Here is a 12,066-nt window from a genome sequence, read left to right on the forward strand (position 1 = left end):
GGATAACAGAATACCTTAGACTCTAACTTAATACTTTACTATTGTCATTAACTTACTTTAAATGACATGAAATATTATTAGTTAATTTGACGTAGTTTATCCCTAAAGAAAATTAGTATTAGCGAAGTCTTCTAAAAACTCGGTGAAGTATTATTATTATTATTATTATTATTATTATTATTATTATTATTATTATTAGTTGTTACTTAGGGTAAATGGCAAACTTTTTCAACTCTTTTTAGTTTGTTGTTGTTTGTGTAAAAGTTTGTGAATAACGAACAGTTTTGGAGGTGAGTGAGTGTTGACAGATATTGTAAATGTTTGTGTGTTTTCCTATTTATAGTCGTCAAAAGTTTTAGTAATTAATACTTGTGTCGTGTAACAAATGGCAATACTGTATTGTGTTATTATTATTATTATTATCATTATTATTATTATTATTATTATTATTATTATTATTATTATCATCATTATTATTATTATTATTATTATTATTATCATTTTTATTTCAAGGTTAATATCACTCGTGTTTCAGTATATCGAGGCATTATTTAAATTCTACTTTTTATTATCAATTAATTATTTGTTTACTTATCGACTTTAAAAAAAAAAGTTAACAATTCATTAATTTTCCGGTTTATTTTTGTTTTTATTCTTTTAATTAAGTTTCCTAACCAGTTACACCACAGAAAAAGTTTACAACATTGATCTAACACAAAGTTTTCGAATAATATGCCAAGACTTTGAGAATAATTCACCCGTGTTCCAAAACTTTTTTCTTAAAAAAAAAAATCACTGTTCACGTTGCACCTCCCATCAGTGGTTGAGAGGTTCCATATTTCCCCACCAGAGTCTACCTACCCTGAGCTCATAGGTAAGGAATGCGCCAGGAACAAGTAACACGTTATGAACAGGTAATGCGCTAGGAACAAGCAAAACGCTAGGAACAAGTAACACACAAGGAACAAGTAATGCACAAGTAATGTAGTACCCATATTAAAAAAGGGAGACAGAGCATCAGCGTCAAACTACCGGCCGATTAGTTTGACGTCAGTAGTGGGGAAATTTCTTGAATCAATTATAGCAAATAGCATTCGATCGCATATAGAGAAAAGCAAATTAATCTACGACTCTCAACATGGGTTTACAAAGGGAAAATCTTTTCTAATAAATCTGCTGACGTTTTTTAGGAGTCTTCGAGGTAGTAGATAATGACGAAAATTACGATGTTACTTACTTGGACTTTAGCAAAGTACCACATCAGAGGCTTCTGAGAAAAATTAAGGCTCATGGTATCGAGGGGAAAGTTTTAAATTGGCTAAAATCGTGGCTCACCGATAGAACACAGAGGGTCAGCGTAGATGGTGTCAATCTGAGTGGGGCTGTGTAAACAGTGGGGTTCCCCAGGGGTCATTACTGGGCCCTAGGGGGCAGTGAAATTTTGCTCAAAGCTGCACTCTTCAGGCATTGTTCCTTATACATATCTAAGACTCCATGCCAAATTTGAAGCTGATATGTCGAGGTTTAGTCTGCCGCATTTTCTACTGAAATTTTTAAATTTACCTACAGTACTAGCCAAACAGCCGCTGTGGCGGTGCAATGTTCTGTTCAGTGTTTATCAACTTTTTGTTCATATCTCTTATTTCATTTAAGTTGTCTTGTTGCAGATGAGTATGGTGCTATGTCTATATTGATAATTCAGATGATTCAAGAGATATTCCTCTCGTCAATACTGATGCTGATTTTGTCCCTGATCCAAGGGCTCTGACAGACACCAGTTCACAGAACCGGACAAGACTCCCTACACTGGCTGCCGCTTGTGACCGATACTTGATTAGTGATTATGCTGGAGCTGCCATTGCTACTGCCACCTTAACTGACTATGGCATTATCACAAAGGATGACAAGAGTCAGGTTATTGGACCACATAAGCTGCGGGATGCGAGACAAAAATACCGATTTAAGAGGCAAGAAATTGAGATGGCTAGTTTAGATAATTTGACGTCACTCTATTTTGATGGTAAGAAGACCGCCACTCGTGTGATGATAAAGACTGAGAAGACCGAGAAAGATCATTATGTCATCATGGTTGAGCCTGGCAATGAATATCTCACACATGTGACTCCCAAGACTGGACACGGAAAGCAAATTGCCAAAACTATTCACGAGTTTCTGGTGGAGAAAAATCTAACCCAGCAGCCCATTGTGTGTGTTGGTTGTGATGGAACCAATGTAAATGTAGGATCAGAAAATGGAGTCATTCATCATCTTGAAATGTTACTTGGTCACCCGCTCCATTATTTCATATGTCAGCTTCACGGAAATGAGCTGCCTTTCCGCGCAGTTTTTTATCACTATGATGGTAAACCAAGTGGTCCTGAGCATTGGCGTGGTCCCATTGGAAAGCAGATCAAGGAGTCTTTGTCTGAGCTTCCAGTTGTCGCCTTCCAGCCAGTCAGTTTCCCTGATTTCCCTGTGTTTAATGATGAAGTGGAGAAAGATCTGTCCTGGGATCAGAAATACCTGTATAGGATTTGTAAAGGAGTTATCACAGGTGTTGTTGAAGATGACTTGGCTGCTATTGAGCCAGGTCCTCCCTGTGTGTCAAGGTGGAACACCTTATGGAGTAGAATCCTCAGGCTGTATGTAGCAACATCAAGACCCAGCCATGAGTTGAAAAGAATTGTCATTACAATAATAAAGTTCAGTGCTCCAATGTGGTTTTACATCAAGATACACCCTTACGTAACACACGGCTCAAGGAACGTATTCCAGTCCCTGCTATATATGAAACACCTGAATAGTGAGGAGGAGACGATAGTGAAGAAGGCTGTCCAGAGAAATGCATACTTCGCCCACACAGATCAACTTCTTCTTGGTATGTGTGCAGATGAGGACATGACTGTTAGAGAAAAAGCTGTCTCAATGATAAGAAAAATTAGAGAGGAGAATCAGCAAAAGGAAGAATGCACTGGCAGATCTGAAGAGGAGGAGGAAGATTCTGATGCTGCTGTTGACGAGAATTTGTTAAACTATACTGATGAGGAGGGTAAAGATGGAGATGGGAATGAGGATGTGCCTCCTGTAGTCAACATGAGAAAGGTGGTGACTCCGAAACTAAAGTGGCAAGCAAAAAACTATCATTCCATGATTAACTGGAGGAATGAACTCAAGACTGAGCCTCCTTACATTGCTTCTCTGTCAAATCTACAGGTTAATGACATTCTTGAGACACCATTAGTGGTGCCCAAGTGGCCAAACAGCACTCAGGCGGTCGAGAGAGGCATAAAAGTGATGACTGAAGCTTGCACTGAAGTGACGGGATACGAATCGAGAGATGGATATATTAGGCAAAGATTATTGTCTAGGAAAATGATGCCAAGGTTCCGCACAAAAAAGAATTTCAATATGAACTTGTAATGATTTTCTATACGGTGTACCTGTAAAATAACATGTGAATTAAATCGATGTCACCCATGTAAAATTTATCATTATCCTGGAAAACATTAAATGACACCTAATTTTTGGTATACACTAAAAGTTGACAAAAAGTCGTTCGCGATGCGGCAGGGTAAGTATGCATGAAATGGCATGAAATTTTGCACAGGTGTTTGTTACAGCCATACAAACGATGCCTGAAAAGTGCAGCCTGCAACTCAAATAAAAGTGTTTTCTGCCCCCCACTGGGCCCACTCTTGTTCACAATCTATATAAACGATCTAGATACTGGGATCAGCAGTGACATAGGCAAGTTTGCTGATGACACCAAAATAGGGCGGCAGATTAATTCAGGGCAGGATGCAAATGCACTACAGGACGATTTAAATAAACTGCAGGAGTGGTCAGAGAAATGGCAAATGAAATTCAACACCAGCAAGTGCAGCGTACTTAATATTGGTAGAACAAATACTGTCAACGTATACAGCCTTAACAACATCAACCTAGAGAAGTCGACTTGTGAAAGAGACCTAGGGGTACTTGTAAGCCCGGACCTACGGCCTAGAAAACAGTGCGTTAATGTTCGAAATAAGGCAAACAGAGTATTAGGTCTTATATCTAGAAGTGTAAGTAATAAGAGTGCAGAGGTCTTATTGCAACTATATCTTGCGCTAGTCAGGCCGCACCTCGATTATGTGGTTCAGTTTTGGTGCCCTTATTATAGAATGGATATCAATTCACTGGAGTCGGTGCAGCGAAGAATGACGAAAATGATTCCGGGACTTAGAAACCTTCCATATCAAGATAGGTTAAAGAAGCTAAACTTGCATTCCCTAGAACGACGAAGAGTGCGGGGAGATATGATAGAAGTAGTAAGTGGGTGAAAGGAATCAATAAAGGGGATATAGATAAAGTTCTTATAGTATCCGAGCAGGATAGGACTCGGAGCAACGGATTTAAGTTTAGGTCTAGGAGGGAGATAGGAAGGAAATGGTTCACAAATAGGGTGGTGGACGAGTGGAACAAGCTTAGCAACTTTGTAGTTAGTGCTGGAACGCTGGAGAATTTTAAAAGGAGGCTAGATAGATTCATGGATGATAGAGAGTGGTAGTAACTCTCGACAGGAGCTGCCATGCACAGTCCAACCGGCCTATTGCAGACTCCTTATTTTCTTATGTTTTTATGTGACAAATAACACGCTCGGAACAAGAAACACGCAAGTAACAATGCGGTAGGAGCAAGTAACACTCTAAGAACAAGTAAAGTGCTAGGAGCAAGTAACACGCAAGGAACAAGTAACACGCTAGGAACAATGCGCTAGGAACAAGTAACACGCTAGGAACACGTAACAGAAGTAATTTCCCAGCTGTCACACAGGCTCGGAGGACACAGACAGCTCTTACTCGCTATGTCCTCCGCTTTGAAGGATTGTCCAGCGATCGGTAATTAATTGCTACGGACTGACACACGTGGGTACTACATAACATCACTTTTTCCCGGGGTTGTGAATGTTATTTTCTTTATTGCATTATGACGTTAGGATTCTTATATCTCGTTTTCTTCAGTCATAATAAATTAACCACTTTTATTTTACGTATAAGAAGAGATAAACAAAATCCCGACAAACGTTCTGGCTGCTTTTGTTTTAGAACTTATACCGGCTATTGTCTAGATTTCCACAGCGTGTGTGTGTGGATCGAGAATAGGTAGGTATTTAAAGTCAAATGAAAGACTTACAGTACACAATCAGATGCTCGCTAGATTGTCTAAACTAGTGGGATATATAATGAGATGCTCGCTTCATTTTCCTCACTAGGCGGGAAATATAATGAGATGCTCGCTTCATTTTCCTCACTAGGCGGGAAATATAATGAGATGCTCGCTTCATTTTCCTCACTAGGCGGGAAATATAATGAGATGCTCGCTTCATTTTCCTCACTAGGCGGGAAATATAATGAGATGCTCGCTTCATTTTCCTCACTAGGCGGGATATATAATGAGATGCTCGCTTCATTTTCCTCACTAGGCGGGAAATATAATGAGATGCTCGCTTCATTTTCCTCACTAGGCGGGAAATATAATGAGATGCTCGCTTCATTTTCCTCACTAGGCGGGAAATATAATGAGATGCTCGCTTCATTTTCCATACCTGGCGGGTAATATAAATTATACAAAGCTTCATTTCTTCATTGTATTTTTTAGATTAATTCACTGTGACGTGTTCGAAGACGATATAAGGAAGATTTAATTTTTGTTTTTATAGGATATTACTACAGTACCTACACACACAAATCTCAGCGGGTGTAGATAGCTGACGGGATGTGAGTCTTTCTCCAATTCCTGACTGACATCAATACACATTTTTATTAATATACATTTTGAAAGCACATATCAAAGAGCTGTTGTTAGAGAGAAAATATACGATTGGTGCTTTATAATGTAATTGAATTGATATATAATGTGAATTTTATTTTCTGTGTGTGTGTGTGTGTGTGTGTGTGTGTGTGTGCATTGTCATCGATTGTAAAGTATGTACATAGGTAATATACACACATAGATGATAATACATACACAGATAGCATACATACATAGATAATTTACAAACACACACACACACACACACACACACATAAAAACAGTCATGTCTACCTTTCCCTCCGTTTACCTGTGTGAATCAATAAAAAAAATCCATTCGAGAAATTTAAAGAAAAATATTTAAAATTGACGCCAAAAATATGATTAATTTTACGAGTTTTAAAAATATATTGTACAGGATAGTTTGTCGAATAAAAAAAAAGAAATATATGCGATTAGTTTTAGAAAAATGTATATAAAAAGAATATTATAGCCCGTCATATGAAAAACAATTACATAGTTTATATTGAAAGATGAAAAATGTTAAGTGAATAATGTAAAAAGTAAATAAAATAAAATAAAGCAAGTAATTCTCTCTCTCTCTCTCTCTCTCTCTCTCTCTCTCTCAACAAAAAACACAATTAAAACTACTAATTCGATAATATATACAAGCCAGTTTTATTTACTATTTTTAAAACACACCTGTACATGAACACCTGTCTCAAACACCCGACTTGAACAGCTGACTTAAACACCTGACTTGAACATAATGACTCAAAAGCTGATTAACTTACATAAAAAAATATCACGTTTAATTACAAAGTGGTTATCATACGTACAGGTAGATCAGGTGATTAATTAATTATTTTTCTTATCTGTAGAATTTCATACCTGTAATAACTACCTGTATTATATTATTTAAGTTGTTATTGAAGTTGATTTGAGTTTTAGAACGAATATTATTACTGTTATTGTATAGTGAGCAGAGAGAGATAGAGAGAGAGAGAGAAAGAGAGAGAGAGAGAGAGAGTCATCAACATCTCCACACTTTTGAGAATGTCCAAAAGTGCGCCTCATTTGACTTAGAGAATACAAAGGCATACTACTGTGATCTTGCTATATATATACTCCCTAATGTACACAAATTGCCTAACCGTCAACCGTATCATCCTAGAGTTGCCAGGTAATGTAAATAATGGCGAGAAAATATAAAAAAAGTGGCGATTTTCACTTTAAGGCGGCAACTATAATTTTGTGGTTTTGTTTTACGTTGTTGGGTGTGATGTGAGTGTTTCTGTCTGTCTGTCTGTCTATCTGTCTGTCTAAATTTCTTTCTTTAGCTCTATTTCTGTCTCTTAGTACTCTTATTTCTCTCTCTCTCTCTCTCTCTCTCTCTCTCTCTCTCTCATAATTAACCTTACCGTACTCATCAACATCACAGTCATGGGAATATTTCAATGACCTCATTATTCAAGGTCGAAGGTCAGGGTTCAGTTCATTATTCAAGATCAAAGGTCAGGGGTCATTTAAATATTTACATTGGGATTTTTGTCATCAGTTACCCCGTCTGATGTATATTCTTCTCGTTTTCTTTTTGATGGATGACTATGGTAGATTAAATTGGTTATTTTCTCGGTTTATTTCTTTATTAATATATATTTTTTTAATTTATTCTTTATTTTTCTTCCTTCTAAGTCAATATTTTTTTGTGCTTACTATTTTTTCTTCTAATTTTCGTTTCCTTTATTCTACTTTTTGTCAATGTTTTACTTTTATCTTTTTTATTAATGATTTGTCAGCAATAATAATAATAATAATAATAATAATAATAATAATAATAATAATAATAATAATAGCAAACCTCTATTACCCTTTAGAAAAATCTACCATCCACAAAAAACATCAATATTACAAGATCAATATCCCATCTAAAATACCCTGACAAAACTACTCAATAGCTCGTAACTAATGACCACCAACTGTCTCTGTATGTAGTATAGTGAACAAGTTTGATGAACACTTGGAGTTATGTCGTCAACAAAATGAAAATCTGACACTTTTTTTTTTTCAATCAGATGTTGATTATTAAAAGTGAAGCGACAACAGATGCGACAAGACCCACCCACCGAGGCTTAGGTGCTGAGCAGTTTGAGGGAGAGAAGGGAGAGAGATAAAAGGGAGGGAGAGAAGGGAGAGAGATAAAAGGGAGGGAGAGAAGGTTTGAATGGGAGGTAGGTAGGAAGAGACGGAGGAATGGGTGGTTGGGAGAGGTGGGAATGGGGGTAAGATTGAGGATAAGATGGAAAGTGGTAGGAAGGGAGGTAAGGAAGGAGGGAGGATGTGAGGTAAGGAGATAAGAGAGATAGATGAAAGGAAGGAAAAAAGGAGGGAAGGAGAGATGTAAGGTTGATTAGTGTTTGTTATTATCTTATTATTACAAACACACACACACACACACACACACACACACACACATACACTGCTAATACCAAGAAGTTGACACCATTCCCCTCAGTAGCAACTCTCTGTACTCCTCACAACGCAACACGACCTAAGCTTATCATATTAACAAGATTAACAAGCGTGAATTAACACTGTTGGTAAGAGACTCGACACGCTATTACAACACAACTGCTACTTATTTTATTAACAAGACCTAAATATGGTGAATCAGTCCCTCGGATCACCTGAAGATTAGACACCCAAGCTTTTTTCCCATTCTAAGATTAACTACCCTAACGCTCACGCTAACCTAACCTAACGCTAATCCTAACCTAACCTAACGCTAACCTAACCTATTGCTAACCTAACCTAACGCCAACCTAACCTAACCTTACTTGATCTAACGCTAATCTAATGTAACCTAACTTAATACTTAATGAAATCTAACCAAACCTAACACTAAACTAACCTAACCTAATCACCACAGTTAGCATTGGAGTGTTTAACTTTAATCAGGTTAATTAGAATACATAAGTCACTCCCTCCCTGCCGTCGTTTTCTTCGATATCTTCCTCGTCTCATTTATCACCATTTCTTTGATAATTAAAAAAACATTAATGCAGACTAAGTTATTATTATTATTATTATGTATTTTTTACTGCGGTAGGCTTAAGAGATCTCAACAAGACATGAAAACTGAGATGGAAGGCTTTTAACACGGTAGGACAAGCGATCAGAACGCCTGGCGATACCTTCCACCTTACGCCAGACTCAACTTTGCTCGCTTTCTGCCTGTACTGTCACTAGGTGTTCTATGATAGGTAGTAGGTGTACGTGTGTTTAATTTATACATTCTACTCCCACGCTGTGTAGTAGGTAGGTGGTTGATAAGGTGGGTGGCTGCTCACCTGTTAATGAGAAGTTTGTTTACACATCAGTACAGGTAACTTGGCGGGGAATCTCATGACACTCTGAAGGTGATATTACGTTTACGAGTCATTGATGTGGTTTGTGTATTGATGTTGTAGAAATTTAAGAGTAATGTTAGTTTGTTATTGATGTAATGGCTGTTCTTTATTGATGTACAGCTGGTGTTGATATTATGGTGTTATTTATTGATGATTTAGCCCTTTGATTAACCCTTTGACGACGGTGATTTAACCCTGTTGAGAACGATGATTTAACCCTTTGACGACGGTGATTTAACCCTGTTGAGAACGATAATTTAACCCTTTGACGACGGTGATTTGACCCTTTGATGATGATGATGATGATGATGACTTAACCCTTTGACGACGATGATTTAACCCTTTGACGACTATGATTTAACCCTTTGACGACGGTGATTTAACCCTTTGACGACTATGATTAACCCTTTGACGACGGTGATTTAACCCTTGATGATGATGATGACTTAACCCTTTGACGACGGTGATTTAACCCTTTGAGAACGATGATTTAACCCTTTGAGAACGATGATTTAACCCTTTGACGACGATGATTTAACCCTTTGACGACGGTGATTTAACCCTTTGACGACGATGGTTTAAGATGGACGGTACCATACCTATTAATATGATAAATACTAATTCGATAGTTATTTCTGCTGTTCTTTACCTCCAACTACACCTCGGTAAGCCCCCAGAAACCCCCCAGAAACCCGTAAATCCCCCGGAAACCTGTAAATCCCCCGGTAACCTCTAACTTCCATATGAAACCCCCAGAATCCTCCAGAAACCTTCAGAAACTCCACCTAGGAACTCTCAGAAATCCCCAGAAACTCCCCTAAATCCCGAAGAACCCCAGAAATCCCACAGAAACCTCCAGAAAACCCCATAAATTCCACAGAAACCCAGAAACCCCAGAACCACAGAAACCTCCAGAAAACCCCAGAAATCCCACAGAAACCTCCAGAAAACCCCAGAAATCCCACAGAACCCCAGAAAACCCCAGAAATCCCAAAGAAACCCAATAAACCCCAGAAATCCTACAAAACCCATTGCCCAGAACCCCACAGAAACCTCCAGAACCCCAGAACCATACAGAAACCCCAGAAAACCCCAGAAATCCACACAGAAATCAGAAACCCCAGAACCCACAGAAACCTCCAGAAAACCCCAGAAATCCCACAGAAACCTCCAGAAAACCCCAGAAATCCCACAGAAACCTCCAATAAACCCCAGAAATCCCACAGAAACCCCCCCGGATGATATATTAACCTTACTGAATAATGGAATAGTCGTATGATGGTGTTTTGTTATTATTCATAGAGCGAAATAAAATTCTCTCTCTACGTGAAAAAAGTGAAAACAAATATTATTATATATTTTTTTAACATCTGAGAGAATAAAAATTGTCTCAGGGTGTGTGTGTAAAACAGATGGGCTTTTATATATATATATTTTGTCTTGTTGACTCATAGATACGAGATAATATAATTTTTGAGGAGTATTAGAGAAAATATATATTTCGGTAATTTTTTAACATTGGGATATATATGATTACTGAGATGCAACATTGGATCTGACAGGTGAATCCATCGAAATATTTTCCTCAATGTAATGTTTCCGTCTCATTCCTTTCCTACTCTATCTGCTTCCTTCATTTTCTTTCCTTCCTTTTCTCATTTTCTCTTCTATTTTCTTTCCTTTTCTTCTTCTTTCTTTCCTTCCTTCTCTCCTTTCTTTCTCCTTCCTCCTTTCTTTCTCACTTTCCTTCCTTCCTACTTTCTCTCTCCTTCCTTCTCTACTTTCTCTCCTTCCTTCTCACTTTCTCCTTCCTACCTCTCCTTCCTTCTCTACTTTCTCCTCTCTTCATTTTCTCCTTCCTACTTCTCCTTTCTCTCACTTTCTCCTTCCTTCCCACTCTCTCCTTCCTTCTCTACTTTCTCCTTCCTTCTCTACTTTCTCCTTCCTTCCTACTCTTCCTTCTACTTTCTCCTTCCTTCCTACTCTCTCCTTCCTTCTACTCCTTCCTTCCTACTCTCTCCTTCCTCTTCTCTACTTTCTCTCCTTCCTTCCTACTCCCCATTCCTTCCTTCTCTACTTTCTCTCCTTCCTTCCTACTCTCTCTCCTTTCAAAATATCCTCAAAAAATTACCATATTAATGCAACATCCATAATTTTCATCAACTTTGCAACATTTACTGATTCTTTGCAATGTAGGGAGCTATGAAGGTCTCCAAAATTATCTGAATCAAATTACAATAATTTTCAACAACTTTGCAATATTTTCGGGACCTCTGCAACGTAGGATACTTATAATATCTCTAAATATTACCTTAATGACATCACACTAAGAAACTTCATCACAACATCACCTTAACGACCCTAGGATAAGATAAACATCCCTTATGAGAATTACCTATCTACACCCATGAACGACAACAATCACCACCACCACCACCATCTAACAATAATTACATCTACCACCAATCACCACCAACAACAATCACTACCACCACCACCATCTAACAATAATTACATCTACCACCAATCACCACCAATCACCACCACCAACAATCACTACCACCACCACCATCTAACAATAATTACATCTACCACCAATCACCACCACCAACAATCACTACCACCACCACCATCTAACAATAATTACATCTACCACCAATCACCACCACCAACAATCACTACCACCACCACCACCACCTGCAGGAAAGACAGCTGCAGCCTCCCGTTACAAACCACTTGTTGGTGTGTGTCCATGTGAGGCAGTGTGTTGAGGTTCTTGTCTCTGGCACCTCCCCTCGTTTGTATGGCTCAAGGGGGCTGGCACCTACTGTAAAAAAAAATAACGCCCTCTCAAGTGGCCCTT

The 12,066-nt window shown here is 38.2% G+C and overlaps 1 protein-coding gene across 1 annotated transcript in view; it reads right to left on the minus strand.

Moving 5' to 3' along the window:
• Positions 1–12,066, minus strand: part of LOC121870779 — a 55,122-nt gene that overhangs the window by 42,666 nt on the left and 390 nt on the right. The window lies entirely within an intron of this gene.

The sequence above is a fragment of the Homarus americanus genome, unplaced genomic scaffold (genome assembly GCF_018991925.1).
Source record: "Homarus americanus isolate GMGI-L3 unplaced genomic scaffold, GMGI_Hamer_2.0 scaffold2628, whole genome shotgun sequence".
Lineage (NCBI taxonomy): Eukaryota > Metazoa > Arthropoda > Malacostraca > Decapoda > Nephropidae > Homarus > Homarus americanus.